This window comes from Mus musculus, chromosome 2, assembly GCF_000001635.26.
Source record: "Mus musculus strain C57BL/6J chromosome 2, GRCm38.p6 C57BL/6J".
NCBI lineage: Eukaryota > Metazoa > Chordata > Mammalia > Rodentia > Muridae > Mus > Mus musculus.
The window spans coordinates 155000671-155017982 of NC_000068.7; the positions used below are offsets into that span (position 1 = coordinate 155000671).

Here is a 17312-nt window from a genome sequence, read left to right on the forward strand (position 1 = left end):
GATTTGCCCAAGAGAAATGAAAGTATGTCTCTGCACAAAGTCTCTTACACGAATATTAATAGCAGCTTTATTTGTAACAGCTAAGAACTGAGAATGGCTTAAATGTCTATGAACAGGTACAGGGATGAACAGGTGGAAGATCCATGCAGTAGATCACTGCTTAGCTATAAAATGTAAGGGGTGAACTATTAATATATACAGTGACATTTTAAGGCTAATGCACGCTAGGCAAGCACTACACTGAGCTGTGTCCCCAGCCCTTAAAAAAATATTTAGGCCAAATGTGGTGGCACACACCCTTAACACCAGTACTTAGAAGGCAGAAGCAGGTACGCATCTCTGTGAGTTCTATTTTATAGCAAGTTCTAGGCCAGTCAGGGGAGAGAAAAAAACTGTTTTAAAGACAGATGGAAGCCTGGCATGATGGCACATGCTTTTAATGCCAGCACTCAGGAGGCACAGGCAGGCAGATCTCTGAGTTTGAGATCAGCCAGATCTGCAGAGCAAGGTCCAGGGCATCCAGGGCTACACAGAGAAAAACTTGTCTCAAAAAAAAACAAAAACAAAAACAAAACCATAGACAGACAGACCGACAGATAATAAAGGTAGATAGATAGATAGATAGATAGATGGATAGATAGATAGATAGATAGATAGATAGATAGATAGATAGATAGATAAAGATAGATGGGGAAGCTGGGCCATGAGGATTTGGCTCATTTTCAACCTTATAAACTGCATTTATAATTGAATTTGATTCCAAGGACTAAATTCAGAGCCTCTCAATGGACTACACGATTCCTCGAAGTAGCATGACATTGCCTTTTTTTTTTGTTTTTTTTCGAGACAGGGTTTCTCTGTGTAGCCCTGGCCCCTGGCTGTCCTGGAACTCACTTTGTAGACCATGCTGGCCTCGAACTCAGAAATTCACCTGCCTCTGCCTCCCAAGTGCTGGGATTAAAGGCATGTGCCACCACCGCCCGGCTATATTGCCTCTTTCTTCTCTCTCTCTCTCTCTCTCTCTCTCTCTCTCTCTCTCTTTCTTTCTTTCTTTCTTTCGGCATATGTGGTGCATTGCATGGAGAGTAAATTTGGAATAAAATACATTCAAATGATTGATTTGTGGTTAGTTATGGGTATTCAGCCTCTAGAAGTCAATCTTTCTCCTTGATTCTTGTACATTTTAGTAATGAACATATATAAAATGTTAGTTGTTCTAAGCAAAAAAGCAAAAAAAAAAAGACCCCATCATTCTTGTGGACTAAAAAAAATAGCACTGAACTTCTCTTTGATTATGAAATGCTGTTTAAGAGAAAAATTTCTGGGACACTGCTCGAGTTTGAGCCCAGCTTTATCAGTTTTTTAGCCAAGAAACTCTGGATCTCTCTAAATTCCAGTTCCTTCGTCTGTGGCGTGCTAGCATCTAGAGCTACTGTGGAGACTGAGTGAGGGAATGGGGGCTTATCACAAAGCCTGCCATACAGTAACTTGTCAACTGACTTAATTATTGTATTATCAAATCAAAATATCATCCTAAACACAGGATCCACTTACATATTAGATTACATATTACAGATAACATATTTATAGTAGGTGAACAAAAACATTTTTGTGAAACAAAAAAGTCAGACATATGGCCCATGTCAAGAGTCTCAGCGTTTGGTCATAGAAAGGAAGGCCTGAGTACAAGGTCAGCCTTGCTACGTAACAAGTTCAAGGCCAACCTATACTACCTGAGACCCGGTCTCAGGACAAATGAATAAGTAAACAAAACCAACAAAACAAAAACAAAAGAATCAGTTTAATACGAAATAGCCGATCGTAGGAACAAATGTTGGGGGGTAAGGACAGGATATCAATACTTTCTGGTCAGCACAAATTAAATTAAATTAAGTGAAGGTAATTCTAAATTAAAATTGCCGATCTAAAACTTTTAATCAAACAGGAATACAATAACGTAAAGAAGAAAAGACTTAAGAGGACTAGTGTGAATCTTCACCCTACCACAATTCCGTGTCATGATAAAAGAAACTCTCCAATTCCCTGAATCTCTTTCCTACTCCATACAAACTAAAAAAAAAAATCAGACAAAGGCAACTTGGAAGTCTTCTCAGTTCTTAAACCCAATAGTTCTCACGTCGTGCGTTTTGTCATCTTTCAGTGGGCATGAGTTTCCCATTTTAGTACCAGGCCCTACACTAGGACCAAGATACACTTAAATGTCTCTGTGCCCGTGATGAGTCTTACACTCTAAAAAGGAAATAAAAATCTCATAGATTTGTTTTCTAAGCAAAGAGCAGATTGTCATGCGATAAAAAGGTAGCTCTTAGCAGAGCAAAGATGTGTTAAAGGCAGCAACTAGACTAACATGTACGGCTCATTCTATCCCAACTTGTAACTAAGAATTCAAATACTAAACAGTAGCGTTGAACCACAACAACCTTGAACATCTCCAGTAAGTTCACAAGTTTAGAAGACCCATGTAAAATCTGGTGGTAGTGTGTTCCTATTCATTAGGCATTGCTAAATCTTTCAGCAATTTATGAGCCAGTTAGGTCTATAAAAACAAGGAAATGGCTGTGGTGGGATAAACTGTCATTTGGTGCCTCTAATAGATGGCCCCTTATTCCCGCAGTCCCTGAGATGGCATGAAACCTTTTCCTATGGGCTTTCTCCCCATCATTGAAAACAGACATTTTCTTCTACTCTCAGCTTCGACTCACACTCTGTGAAGCACCAGGTTGGAGAATCCTGAGGCAGGTTCCCCAGTCTCTCCACGTACCCCTTGTTTCTTAGACAAACTGAGACTGTCAATTCCATGATGCCTCTGGAGTTCATGGCCTCGGGGGAGATGGAGCAGAAATGAAGTCCTGGGACTTGGTGCAGAGCTGAAGTCCTGGGATTGGCGTTGATGCCCAGTTTAGCACCTGGGGATCACAGCTTGGCCCTGACTCATGGTGTGACTGCAGGTGATCCCAATCATTTCTGCTCCTCTCTTTAGTTGAAAAAAAATTTTTTTTTTCAAGACAAGATTTTACTGTGTAGCCCTGGCTGTCCTAAAACTCACTCTATAGACCAGGTTGGCCTTGAACTCACAGAGATCCATCTGCCTCTGCCTCTGCCTCTGCCTCTGCCTCTGCCTCTGCCTCTGCCTCTGCCTCTGCCTCTGCCTCTGCCTCTGCCTCTGCCTCTGCCTCTGCCTCTGCCTCTGCCTCTGCCTCTGCCTCTGCCTCTGCCTCTGCCTCTGCCTGTGCAGTGCTGGGATTAAAGGTATATACCACCACTGCCTGGCTTTTCAGTTGAAATATTTGCCTGCTTCTTCTTGGACAAAGGATGAACTTCTTAAAATTAAAACCAAAATTTACTTTTTCTGTTTTCCTTATAGGATAAGTTCAAGGCTCTATATTTAATGTAGCTAAGAGCATATTAGTATTATTAATCATTTAAACAAGACTATCTGTTTTGATTATGTTTAGTACATATATTTGTCTTGGAAGTATATTATATTTTGTTTTAGCTTTTTCACTCAACAAACTTAACACCCACTAAACCAGGTACAAGGTAATCCCAGACATGTTAACAATTGACACAATTATTATGAAAAATTCTAGTCCTCCATTGATGATGAACCAAGCCCCAGACTACAAGCGGGCAAGATGATATTTTAATCTACAAGGAGCCTAATATAGCAGTATATACCTTTAATCCCAGCACTTGGAAGGCACAGGGAGGTAGATCTCTGTGAGTTTGAGACTAATCTGGTCTACACAGAGAATTCTAAGCCAGTCAGGACTACACAGTGAGATATTGTAACAAATAAAAACAAAACACAAAAAAGCAAACAAACAAACAAACAAAAAACCCAAACCTACAAACATAGAAAGGGGAAGAGTCTAACATGTGCCAAGGTAGACAAAGGAAGATCTAGATGCAAACATCAAAGTGACTCTGACAACCCTAGCCAAAGGATGCTTAGCAGCTCAAGAGCGATGCAGCCGTCCTGGGGAGGTGGTGTTACTGGAGTTAAGTACCACAGCATCAGAAGAAACCATCTTGATGATCGTGTGAAAAATCAAACAAGAAACAAGCCTCCATGCAAAATGACTGGGTGCTGGTGCACACCTGCATTCCCAGCCCTCAGAAGAGGGCAGGGCAGGGGTGTGCCACAGACCTGAATGGCTCCTGTAAGGGCAGTGAGGATCAAGGAAGAGTCAGACATCAGGACACAGGAAGAAAAGCTGGGATCGGTGGACCAGCTGGTCCAGAAGCTGCCCATCCTGGAGCTCAGATTTTTATGATACAGTTGAACAGAGAGGTGGGGTTATTATATACAAGTTGGAGCCAGCTTAACTAATCTTAGCAGGAACAATCTCTGAAGGGAAGAGCAAGCGGGTTTCAGACCATTAACAAGGGGGTGGGGGCGCTAGAGTGAACATTTTCTGCATTCACTAATAACATTCTCACTCGGACCAGGATGCTTGGAAGGGTTTGCCATTTCCTTGAGCTTAACCCCTGGGAAGTCTTTGCCTTTTTTCTCCTGGGGCTGGGGCATTAGGGTACTTGGCATGGGTGTGCCCATGCCAACAGTAAACATTCATTCAGGACTTAACACACTTAAGGTTTCCTCCACTTCCCACAGTGGAAACAGGAAGATCATGAGTTTGAGGTCAGGCTGGTACACACAATAAAACCTTCTCCAAAAGCTTAAAAACAAAACAAAACAAAACAAAAAACTCATGAATAAAAAGGCTTTATTTGGGAATTAAAAACAAAGAATAATTTCATAATCCTAAACATAAACACACAGACTTCTGATATGTCAAGTCCTAAGTGCAAAGGAAAAGAAGGGTAAGGCTTGACTGAGGAAAGAGAAAAGCCACCAAGGGTGTTTTGGTGTGAACCACGTCAACATCTGCAGCCCTTTCGGCAGAGCTGAAAGCTTTGAAGTTCTCTGCGGTACTAGGAAAAAACTGGATTTAAAGCCAGAGCGGTACTGAATTCGCCACACAATTTCTGGAGCAGGTGTTTGACTCCAGTGACTTTCCCCTTCGCCTCGCTGTTACCAATCACCTGGCTAAGGGTCCTTTTGCTCTGACCACGTAAGCAAGCAGCTTAAGTGTTGGCCCTAGGTCACTGTTTCCACTACTGCAATAGGCAGGTAAGAGCTGCGGCGGGGCCACACCCCCTTAAAGCAGACCTCTGGCGTTGGGACCCTTAATCTTACCAACGCCATAACTCTTGTATAGGTCTAGGACATCAACAGTCCTTAGTTCTTAACATTAGTATTACAGCTGTTGGCCTGCGAGCCAATGGCCCTGAAGATGTGGGAAAGCTTCTAGAGGTCAGGACCTACAGTTTTTCTTCTCTGGTTCCTTACACCCTTTTGATCCTTCAGCCTGGCCACCTCGGCCTCTCTCGCTTCCGCTTCCTTTCTTCCTCGCTGTTCCTGCACTGTACAGTTGGCTGGCTGCTCTGCCACTGACTGCTCAGGGGTCACTGCCACCGCCTCTTTTTGTTGCCACACTTGTTGTCTCTGCTGCTTCTTCTTTCTTTGTGTAACAGAAAAAAGGAGCACTGGAGGGGACTTTTCTTATTTGAACGTATGGTGCACTAGGAGGCTAGGCAGCTCAGGAAAGCGTCTCCCAGACACTCACTATCTGAGCCGAAGTGGGAAGCCGATAAACGCCATTACAAGATGGCGCTGGTTAGAACAAGCCTACGCCCATGAATATGGGTAAACAACCAATGTGCGCATGTGCAGTAGAGTTTTTTGCTGAGTCACAGCCTGGCCCGAGGCATGTAAATGAGGTACTGAAAGCATAACCAATCAGGTGTAGACACGCCTCTCCTAGGCCTATATAAGCAGCACCAGCTTTAGGCTCAGCAAAGCTCTCCCAATAAACATGTGTAGAAGGATCCTGTTGTGGCGTCTTTCTTGCTGGCGAGTCGGGCGTTCACAAGCCAGGACTCTTCACTTCTAGAGCCACAGAAGGGGCATTTGAACCAATCAAAGCCTTGCCACTTTAGCAAGCGTCACAGTCGTGGAGGTTTGTACCTACACCATATATTTTCTCACCGCTGTGACAGCCGACCTTAGGAAGCAACCTAAGAAAGGAAAGGTTTGTTTGGGCTTACACTTTGAGAGTCCAGTGCAGGGAGCTGGAGGCAGTGGGTCACATTGCATCTGAAGTCAGGAAGCAGAGGGATGAATGTAGCTGTTCAGCTAGCTCTCTCCTCGTTATGAAATCCTAGACCCTAGCTTAGCGGTTTGTTTCCATGTGGTTATAAATCGAACTTTCAACAACACAGTTGAACCATCCTGGCCTGGCCTCTTTAGCATCAGTCTCGGAAATGTCTCTGCTAGGCGTCCTGGGAAAGTGCACTCCTTCTGGCTGAGGTAGACATTATTGTGGGGTCGCCTAGATTTCTCCCAGGCTTGTGATATCAAAAACTCACACACCTCTGGCTGAAGCCATGTCTTCGGGATCTGAGGCAATCAGCTATGATTATCACATACTCTTCTCAGCACATGTTCTCAGGGGTTATTCAAAGTGGTGATGCCATAGTGTGGCCATTTCATTGTCATTACTATTGCAGCAAAGGAAAAATCTGACAGCTGCCAATTAGGGAGTCATGCCCCATCCTACACATCTTTGCTTATTTACAGGAAAATGAACATTAGAAGAAGTGCTTACAATAGCAACACAGATAGTGATTTTTAAAAAAGAAATAAATATATACAAAGAGCTCAAGAAGCTGGGCTCCAGAAATTCAAATAACCCCATTAAAAATGGGGTACAGAGCTAAACAAAGAATTCTCAACTGAGGATTACCGAAGGGGTCTGGTGGTTCCTCAGAAAATTGAACATAGTACTACTGGAAGATCTAGCAATACCTCTCCTGGGCATATACCCAGAAGATGTTCCAACTGGTAATAAGGACACATGCTCCACTCTGTTCATAGCAGCCTTATTTATAATAGCCAGAAGCTCGAAAAAGCCCAGAGGTCCATCAACAGAGGAATGGATACAGAAAATGTGGTACATTTACACAATGGAGTACTATTCAGCTATTTAAAAAATGAATTTATGAAATTCTTAGGCAAATGGATGGATCTGGAGGATATCATCCTGAGTGAGGTAACCCAATCACAAAAGAACTCACTTGATATGCACTCACTGATAAGTGTATATTAGCCCAGAAACTTAGAATACCCAAGATACAATTTGCAAAACACAAGAAAATCAAGAAGAAGGAAGACCAATGCGTGGATACTTCATTCCTCCTTAGAATAGGGAACAAAATACCCATGGAAGGAGTTACAGAGACAAAGTTTGGAGCTGAGACGAAAGGATGGACCATCCAGAGACTGCCCCATCCAGGGATCCATCCCATAATCAGCCACCAAACACAGACACTATTGCATATGCCAGCAATATTTTGCTGAAAGGACCCTGATATAGCTGTCTCTTGTGAGGCTCTGCCAGTGCCTGGCAAATGCAGAAGTGGATGTTCATTGTCATCTATTGGATGGAACACAGGGCCCCCAATGGAGGAGCTAGAGAAAGTATCCAAGGAGCTGAAGGGGTCTGCAACCCTATAGGTGGAACAACAATATGAACTAACCAGTACCCCCCAGAGCTCGTATCTCTAGCTGCATATGTAACAGAAGATGGTCTAGTCGGCCACCATTGGGAAGAGAGGCCCCTTGGTCTTGCAAACTTTATATGCCCCAGTACAGGGGAACTCCAGGGCCAAGAAGTGGGAGTGGGTGGGTAAGGGAGCAGGGGGGAGGTATAGGGAACTTTCGAGATAGCATTTGAAATGTAAATGAAGAAAATACCTAATAAAAAATTGGGGGAAAAAGGCAGACTTTAAAGTGCCTAACAACAGCCCAGTGTCCCAGGGAGAGGTGGGTCTCTCTTATCTCTGTCATCAGGACTCAAGTACAGTTCTTCACAATTCTTTTTTTAAAAATTGGATTTATTCCTTTTATTTTATGTGTTTGGCCTTCATGTATGCCTTTGTGCATCATGTGCTTGCTTTGTGCTTGAGGTCAGAAGAGGTGAGACTATCAGATCCCCTGGAACTAGAGTTTAGATGGCTGTGAACCACCAAATGGGTGCTGGGAATCGAACAGTCCCTGGCTTCTAGAAAGAGCAGTCAATGCTCTTAACTGCTGATCCAGATTTGATCCAGCCCAAATCTCCACAATTCTTCCAGATTTTATCACTTCACGGTAGGGATTCCTAAACCTTAGCCTGTCCCACTATTCTTTTAGGTGCTTACTTTAGCTGCAGAATCTATAATCCAGTAGATGTGGAACAGAGCCTATATAATGATATATTCTACAAGTGCCTGACTCTACACCTCGCCATAGGAGCAAACTGAGTGAAGAGAACCTCTGTATTTAGTGTTTGAGGGTGTAGCAGCCCATATATCTTCATTTGAAGTATCTTGAATTTGACACCATAAAGTCATTAAGCAAATTTCAGATATATGAATGATGACAATTGCTGGGTTTGGTAAGGTGGAGCAGAAGGATTGTAACCTCATGATCTGCCTGGGATATAAAAGTGAATTCAAGGCCAGCCTGGACAACTAAATAAGACCCTGTCTTAAAATGAAAGGTAAAGAGAGGGCATGGCATGTCGCTCAGTAGTAGAGCTCTTGCCTCATATGTTTGAGAGCTCAAACGAAATCTGCAGTACCAGGGAGCAAAGTGTTGATAAAGTCTTGGGAATATCAGGGCTGGAGAGATGCTTCAGAGTTGGGGTGCTCTCCCAGAGGGTTTGGTTCCCAGCACCCAGGTCAGGTGGTACACAACCATTTGTTTTGCCAGACCCAGTGGGTCCAAAATTCTGTCCTGATCTCCTGACTCTTCCACTCATAAGCACGTATCCACATATGGGCACACACACTGACATGCAATTAAAAATAAAATCCTTTTTTAAAAAGCTTTGGGAACATCGTGTTTCAATAGAATGTGCTCTGAGCTTGTCCAAGCTTAACTGTAGATTCTGATCAGATTCACCTTAGGTTTTGGGTTAGATAATGAATATTTAGAATATAAAAAATAATTCACCTTTATATATCTGTCCTCCCTACTTAACATAATGGCTGCTGTGCAGTAATAAACGGGTTACCCAGATTTTATACTGTTCACAACATTTGTAAGACATACTGTGACAATTAGGTTTGTTTTATTGTCCCCCAAGATGGCTTGAGGCTAGGACTAGTCTCTGTTTCTTAACTTCTGATGCCTTGACTCTTACAAAACCAAAATTTATGATTCCATTGTTGCTCTGGTTAAAATTCTTCACTATACTTCTTGGCTTTTTCCAGTGCATAGTTCACATTCTATATAAAATTGCTATGTAGCCTCATGGTGTTTGTTTTAAAAATAATAAAACTTTCTTCTTCACTATTAAGATCAAAAAAGACTTTGTTACCTACAAGACAATCAGGATACTAGAGACCTCTGTCATGGTAGTGTCATTTGGGGCAAGGCACTAGCCGACTACAATGTAATCTAAACTGCCTTTACTATTACCCCACCTTCTCTAGAAAACCCTCTGAGTTTAGAGCCCAAGCCCTAGTCCCTGAGGCCCTACCCTGAGGCTGCCCAGAGCCCCTGCTCGGAGCCTACCCTGGGGTCTACCCTTCCATCCTTTCCCTTGTCTCATTGCCACTACCAACCAATATGAAGCTCACTCTTTCAAATATATAGACTCTGTTTAAAACTCAGAAAGTCTCTAGCATTTCACTAAGTTACTTAGTTACTAACTCTCCTGCAGCCTTCCAAGCAGTCTTTCAGCCTCTGCTTCCAAACCTTTGGGACTGGGGGCACAGAACCTCGATGCACAACCCAGCCTGCCTTAGCCAATTTCAATCATAAAATCTTTTTTCTTCTTCTTCAAGACAGGGTTTCTCTGTGTAGCCTTGGTTATCCTGGAACTGACTCTGTAGACCAGTCTGGCCTGGAACTCAGAGATCCTTCTGCCTCTGCCTCTGATTGCTGGGATTAAAGGTATGTGGCACCATGCCTGGCTAAAATTCTTCTTTATATTGTAAACAATTTCCTTGAAGATGTACTCAGTAAGTGATGATTAGCACCAAATTTTGTGCTGGGCTAAGCATTAGACATGTGATAAATAAGACATCCTCCTACCAGAGCTGATGGCGAAAACTTGGAAGCCTGGCATCCCAACTACTGTCGGGAAGGAAGGGAACAGAAACTTTCACACATTCCTATGGGATTATAAATCAGTACAGACACTTTAGCAGAGCAATTTGGAAATACCTAAAAGTTTAAGACATACTTACCTTCCCCTCCTGACAGTGCTCCAAAGGGTTGAAATGAATATCACGGGCATGAATTTAAGGGAAATAATAGCAGAATAAGCTCAAAGAAAGGAAACAAAACAAAACAAAAGAGGTGAGTTAAAAGAAAGGAAGGCAGCAACCCACAGAGAAGGTTGACAAAGTTCAAAACTGACCTTTTAAAATGCCTCTAATACAATGGCCAGAGATGTAATCTAAATCAGGTGAGTGTTTGCCTACTGTGCACCAGGCCCTGAGTTCTCTCCCCAGCACTACCGGAAGCAGCCATGGTGACTGTCCTAGTTTGCTTTCTTGCTGCTTTGATAAACACTGTGACTTAAAGAAACTTGAAGAAGGAAAGGGTTTCTTTCAACTTACAACTCTCAAGTCCTCCTGAGGGAAGTTGGGGTAGAAGAAATTCAAGCAGACAGGAAAACAGAAACCACAGAGGAATGCCTGCTTGGTGATTGCTTCCTCTGTCTCATGCTGTTAGCTCTCTTCTTATCCACAGAAGTGGCATCAGCCACAGTAGGCGGGGTCCTTCCATATCAATCAAATTGATGCCCCATAGACAAGCCCACACAGGACAGTCTAATCAAGCAGAGTTGCCAGGCAAGGTTCCCTCTTCCTAGGTGACTCTGGGTTGTGTCACGTTGAGAGAAAGCTAACCAAGAGATTAGTGCAAAGCTGTAATTCTAGCACAAAAGAGATGAAGGCAAGAGGACTGGAAAATTCCAGAGCACTTGAAGCCAGTCTGGGATACATGTGATGCTATGGGGGAGGTAGATTAAAAATAAAATAAACACTATTATAAATTATTAAAGACGATCTTGCTGCTTTTCCTCAAGAATACCAAGTGACGAGGTAAACAAAATACAAAACAAGAAAACACACATTTCATAGTCTGGTGTGAGAGATCACATCTGTAATCTCAGCACGGGCCAGAGCTTTACAAGTGAGTTCTCCAACAGCTCGGGTCACAGAACGAAATCCTGTTTCACAAAATGAAAAGTCAAACAAACAGAAGACTCTTGCTCCTGGCGTCCTGCCTCAGACTGCTAGACATCCTATGATAGGTAATAAAGAGTTTAAATATGCAGACAATCTCAAGCCAACAAATGTGGAAACCGTGAGAAGTAGATAGAAGGAAGAAAAACCTTAAAATAAATTGAGTAATAGGCTATATTGTAAATAATGTACTCTGATCAATCTAGATTGATAAGTTCTACTAAATTTTCAGCAAAGAGAAAATCAGCAAATTTCAGCAAAGTGTGTGTGTGTGTGTGTACACAATATAGCTATATGCAATGTTTCCAGAAAAATGTAAAGAAAAGACAGGGAGCCATGGCTGAGTTCAAGGAGATCATTCTCGGGGACACGGGGAGTTTGGGGACAGCCTAGGACAGTCTTGGAAAGGGGGTATGGATGTTGAGCAGACAATTTTCCAAGCAAGAAGACCCCAGTTCAGATTCCCAACACCTGTGAGGCTGGCTGTGCCGGTGCACATCTGTTACCATGGCACCATGGGAATCAGAAACAAGAGGATGCCTGGGATTTACTGGCCTGGCCAGTCAGACTAGCTAAACTGGCAAGATCCCTGTTCAGTGTCTCAAAGATCTGAGAGAGAGAGAGAGAGAGAGAGAGAGAGAGAGAGAGAGAGAGAGAGAGAGAGAGAGAGAGAGAGAGAGTCACAGATACAAACACACATACACACACACACACACACACACACACACACACACACACACATATATACATGTTTGTAGTCCACATCTATCCTGTGCTAATGCCTGTAATCCCAGCACATTGGAGATAAAAGCAGGATCAGGAGAATCTGGAGTAAAAGCCACCTTTGGTCTAGCCTGAGCTACATAAGACACTGTCTCAACAAACAAACAAACAAACAAACAAACAAACAAACAAACAAACAAAAGGATTCACATCATCCAGAGGGTCATAAATTGTGACCTTATAAATTTTAGCTTGTTCAAGGAAAAACCCAGAGAAGAGCGGAGAGCCGCAGCCTAATCCTTCAGAGTCAGCTCAAGAACCGCTCCTTCCGGTGGTGAAAATTTGAGAAATTTGAAAATTATGAGACCAATATTGGTAATTCCCTAAGAGAGTCTACCAATCGTGCAGGCCAGGCCTCAGCCATCTGCCTACCCAGTTGGCTTAGTTTCTCTACCAACTGTTCCTTAGCCCACCCAGACTCTCCCAGGGAAGTTCAATTAAGCCGTGCCTTGATGGGATTTGTTTTTCCAGGTCAAGTTACTAGGCCTAGGTTTCTCTGTGTCCCCTGGGGTTAATTCTGAATTAAATCCTCATTAACTCTTTCTATAGAGTAACCTCAGTGCATCCCCTTCTCTTCCATCCTCCCCTAACCTCCATGTCAACACCAATTTCAGTTCCTAAGACTCGGGAGAAATATAGGGAGCGCAGACCACAAAACTTGTGGCCTCTGGGACGAGTCTGAACCTACTGGGCTGAAAGCAAAGGGGTAAGATGGGGAAGGCAGCTACCAGGGACTTCTGGGGGTCTTTAAAAATGTCTCACAGCAATGCTCCTTGCCTCTGCCATTCAAGGACAGGAAAGACATTCTGGCCTGGCTTCCCTTAGGGGAGCTGATGCGGAGTAGAGTCACTTGTGCTGTAAGTAGGAGGAACCTGTTGTCTCGGTTTTGTTGGCTTTGGGGTTCTATCTCCTCCTTCTGTATGGTTCCCTTTCAGGTAGCCTGGGCTGCGGGAGACCTGGCTATAACACAAACCCTGGTCCTAACTTGAACTGTACTGTGGAATATGCTCTTCTCTCCTGCTTGCTGCTTTTCACTCCTTTTCAACGTGAATCTATCAGCATCTTGCTCTTGAGACAGAGTGAAATTTGGAATAATGTTTATAGAATGACCAGTTGTTCTCTTGTTCTTACATTTTAAGTAGCAAACAACAGCTTGCGGCAAGCTTCCTTGGTTAGATGGCCTTTACTCTTTTGTGGGATGCGTAGGAATTCAGTTGGCAACTTTGCTTCCAGATGTGGAAAGAAGTTCTTCCTCGTTTCTTGGAAAGTTAAACGGGTCTATTTGATTCACAGATGGAGGTCAGAGCTGTTAAGAGATTAACACTGAGGATGTAAGCAACATTTTGCTGACTAGCCAAGTATCTCCCCTGCAACCCCCAGTTCTCTTTACCCTGCTTTGCCATTCCCTAGCAGTAAAACCATAAAAAGCATAGTATTCTCAGAAGAACTCCTTGGTGTCAACTTTGACCCAGAGTCACACTGGAATGCTGCTTTATATTTTCTTCAGAGTTGCTTGTAGGATCTGTGTTCAACCCATTCATACAGATCAAAATTTAGCACTTAGGAATCCATCTGTCTGATTAAATTAGTTCACTTTGTACTCATTACAGTAAAAGCCAATCACCCAAATGTCATTTATTGCAACCTGCCTTTGCCTTTATATGTGTTGAATATTTTTAGACTTGATACCCAGTTCGACTAAATGTCCATTAGATGGAAGCTTGAGTGATGCCTGCAACTGTGGCTGAGTCTGCTGTGTCTCAGTGACGTTGGATATTTGTTCCACTGTTTGCTTTGGAGAGGCGTGGGTGGCTGAATGGAGGACACATTAATGTCACGCTTGGTTTTCTTTGTTTGAGGGAGATCTTATGGACCAAGAGCATCTCAGCCCCAGCATCCAGTGCTCTGGTGGCGCTCATGCTGTCCCCAGAGGTCTCGTGTGTATTCTGAAGGTTTGCTCAGCCGACTCTCTTCGGTTCTGACTTGATTCTTTCCAGCAGGAAATTGCATCTGCCATCCAAGCCTCCTCCCTCCTTCTGCTTTAAAGTTGTGGAAGCTGCTGAGAAGATCACTGACTTCGGCCACACTTAGGGAGTTCACAACACCCTCCAAGTGAAAGGAATTGAGAGAGGCTGTTCCACAGCTCTGTCGATAGGGTACTTGCCTTGAAAGATTTTCGAATTCCCGGCCAATGCACCAAATAAAAGACCCCCGAAGTGAGACCCTTACTCAGACACTCAAGTCCCGGGACAGCCGCGTACCCAAGAAGACACTGAGACCATACATAAAATGTAGAAGGTAAGATTTAATAAGGCAGCAACATGAAAGCACACAGACCAGAGCTCTGGGGTCGAAATAAAGCAGCAACATGGAAGCACACAGAGCTCTGGGGTCGAAACTCATACACCTTAGCACAGGGTAGAGGAGTCTCGACAGTCAGCCAAAATTTTTCACAGGCTTATATAGTAAAACTCAAAGGGGGAGAACTGGGCAGGAAAAGTACAAGTTTACATCACTAGGGAGTTCTGCCAAAGGAATCTACGTAACTAAGGAGTCATGTCCTATCAAGGAACCTACGTAACTAAGGAGTACCTGGTTCATTTTGAGGTTGTTCCAGGAGGCCTTTATCTCAAAAATGTTCTTGGAACAGTTTTTAGTTGGGAGGGTTCGAACTTTAGGGTGAGGAGTTTTGGGGTGAAAAGTTTAGGAGTGTTCTGGGAACAATCTCTAGATGGGAGGGGGTGGGCTCCGAGGTAAAAAATTCATGTTCTTACAAGAGGCCAGTAATTTTTCATTCTTCATTCCCCACTTCTTCTTGTAAGTAATTCTAATCTTAGAATTTCAGAAGTCTATATCTCTATGTGGAGAATACTGCATTTACTCTATCTTTAACATGGGAACAAAAACAGAATAAGGCAGATTAGTAAACAGAACTAGGCAGGGACCCTTCTAGTGAGGCTTGAGGGTCTCAGCATGACGCAGGTGTACGCAGATCAGATCTTTAGCTGGAACTGGTAAGATGTCCTTGGGGTACCCAGCTCGTTCACTGTAGCCAGTTGTGACCAGACTTCTTTCTGCACCACCTGTAAGCCTTATAACTTAGTATACAGATCATTATTATAACAACATAGGTTTAAACACATTATTTAAGACAGTGATGGGCATAGGAGCCCCATAAAGGATCTTAAAAAGAGTAAAACCGAATCAAGAGGGAGTATTTTCAGTTTTAAATAGGGCAAGGGGAAGGAGTACCAAGTAAGTCTGTGCCAGTCTCCAGGATTAATTTTGTCAAGGTCTGTTTAGAGTTTTATTTATTATTTCTATCTGTCCTGAGTTCTGAGGTCTGTACACATAATACAATTTTTATTTGACCTCTAAATACTTGGCCACACCCTAGCTTACCTGGGCAACAAAGGCAGGACCATTATCTGACACTATTGCTTTTGGCACTCTGAACCTTGGAAAATTTTTAATAATCTTCTTGATGACTATCTGAGCAGTCTCAGTTTTACAAGGAAAAGCTTTTATCCATCTTGAGAACGTTCACAAAAACCAGAAGGTATTCATACACATATTTTTTTTCCAGTAAAGTCTATTTTTCAGTAGATGTCAGGTCTGTCTTCTCATGAGAGGACTAGTTTTCTTTCTTCAGTTTTTACTATTTTATACAGGGTTTCTTTTACCAGTCTTAATTTGTCTATAACTTGATAGTCTTCAGACTGTCAGGATCATTGCTCTTTAGGATGCCTGGGCGGTTAGATTTGCCACCTGATTTCTTTTAGCCACAGCATCTTAGGTCTTTCTCTGCAGATGTCAACAGCTCTCTTTGTCTGTATATATAGAGCTTGTATTAAAGCCACAAGTTTAGCTTTCTGGGCTGAAGTCCCTTTAGGGAGGCTGCTGGCCTAGATCACTTGCTTTCTGTCCACCACTGCACTGCTGTCCCCGCCTTCCGCTTACCCTTAACTTCCAGGCTACTGCCATCCGTGTACCAGTTCAAACTCTCAGGCCAAGGCTGATCTGATCCTTCAGATCATTTCGAGTATGAGTTCCTTCTGCCAGAATGTCAGCACAATGATGAGTAGGTGAAGTCTCAGGCAGTAGTGAGATTGAGGACAGCAGGGGGAGCGAAGGTTACTCGTTCAGTCAACAAAAAGCTCTGACAATGTGTCCATCGGTCAGGGGGACGGTTGGATAATGCTTTCAAGAGCGTTAGTCAGCCATCGGTCATGGGGGCTGAACCACACTTTCTAGGACATGTGCCAAGTTTTGTCTCAGAGTCAATTTATCTGCGTCCTTGACCAGAAGCCACTATGTGCAGACAAGCAGGCCATCCTACAGCCACCAGGTCTAATTTTTTGCAAGTATGCCACAGGTCTTTTTCAGGGTCCCAATCTCTGAGTAAGAACTTCTTTGGCAATACCTTTGTTCTCAGTCACATCTAGGAGTCCCATAGCTGGGGATAACATTAGGGCAGTCTCAAGAGCATCCAAGGCCATGTAAGATTGTTCTCTTTTTTATATACGAAGGGCTGTTTATCTCTTTAACTCAGCAAACCTGGAATTCACAATCTGCAAAAGCCCGCAGTGCCCAGGAACTTTTTAGCTTGTTTTGCACTGGTCGGTGGAGGAGTATGAAACACAGTCTCTTTTTTTTTTTTTTAGCTGCTTCAACAGGTAGGCCTCCGGACTCTAAGGACTCAGCTTCTGTATTAGCACCCCTTTTGTTATCTCTTAAACACATTGATCTTCAGCCAAAAGCTTTCGTTTGTTGCCAGGTACTATCTAAGTTTTCTAATTTTCCTGACTTTTGTGACCAGCATTTTATTTTTCTTATCTTTCTGTCTCACAGCACAGCTCTGATTTTGACTCTGATCTCTGTCTTTGTCAGCCTCATGTTTCTTTAACTCTTAACTTTTGTAACTTTCTGTTACCTTGGTCAGATTGTTGGGACACTTTCTAGTCCCACAGAGACGAGACCCCCATCAGAGCCTGGCAGTTAGACTCACAGGTGCTCCTTACCTTGGACAGAAGCCCCAAGTGGGCGGATGCCTCCCTCACTGGAACTTGGAACAGACTCTGTCAGAGACCATCCCGTGAGAAAGTGAGCCCTTCACAATCTCCCTAGCAGGCCAAATGGCCTTGTACTGAGAGCTGGTTGTCACCCCCCTTTCCTCCCTATTCCTTTCCTGGCACCTG

The 17312-nt window shown here is 43.3% G+C and overlaps 1 protein-coding gene across 14 annotated transcripts in view; it reads left to right on the forward strand.

Moving 5' to 3' along the window:
- The window catches only part of a (nonagouti), a 100414-nt gene that overhangs the window by 50072 nt on the left and 33030 nt on the right, over positions 1–17312 (forward strand). For 8 of the 14 annotated variants that reach the window (XM_017319110.2, XM_030251860.1, XM_017319112.2 and 5 more), the window contains one exon: positions 14112–14412. The exons of 1 other annotated variant lie outside the window; for it this stretch is intronic. The gene's annotated coding sequence lies outside the window, so the exon portion shown is untranslated. Of the gene's footprint in view, positions 1–12899; positions 12972–14111; positions 14413–17312 lie in introns of those variants that run through there. 5 more of the 14 variants (XM_030251859.1, XM_017319117.2, XM_017319120.2 and 2 more) reach the window with 3 other exon arrangements.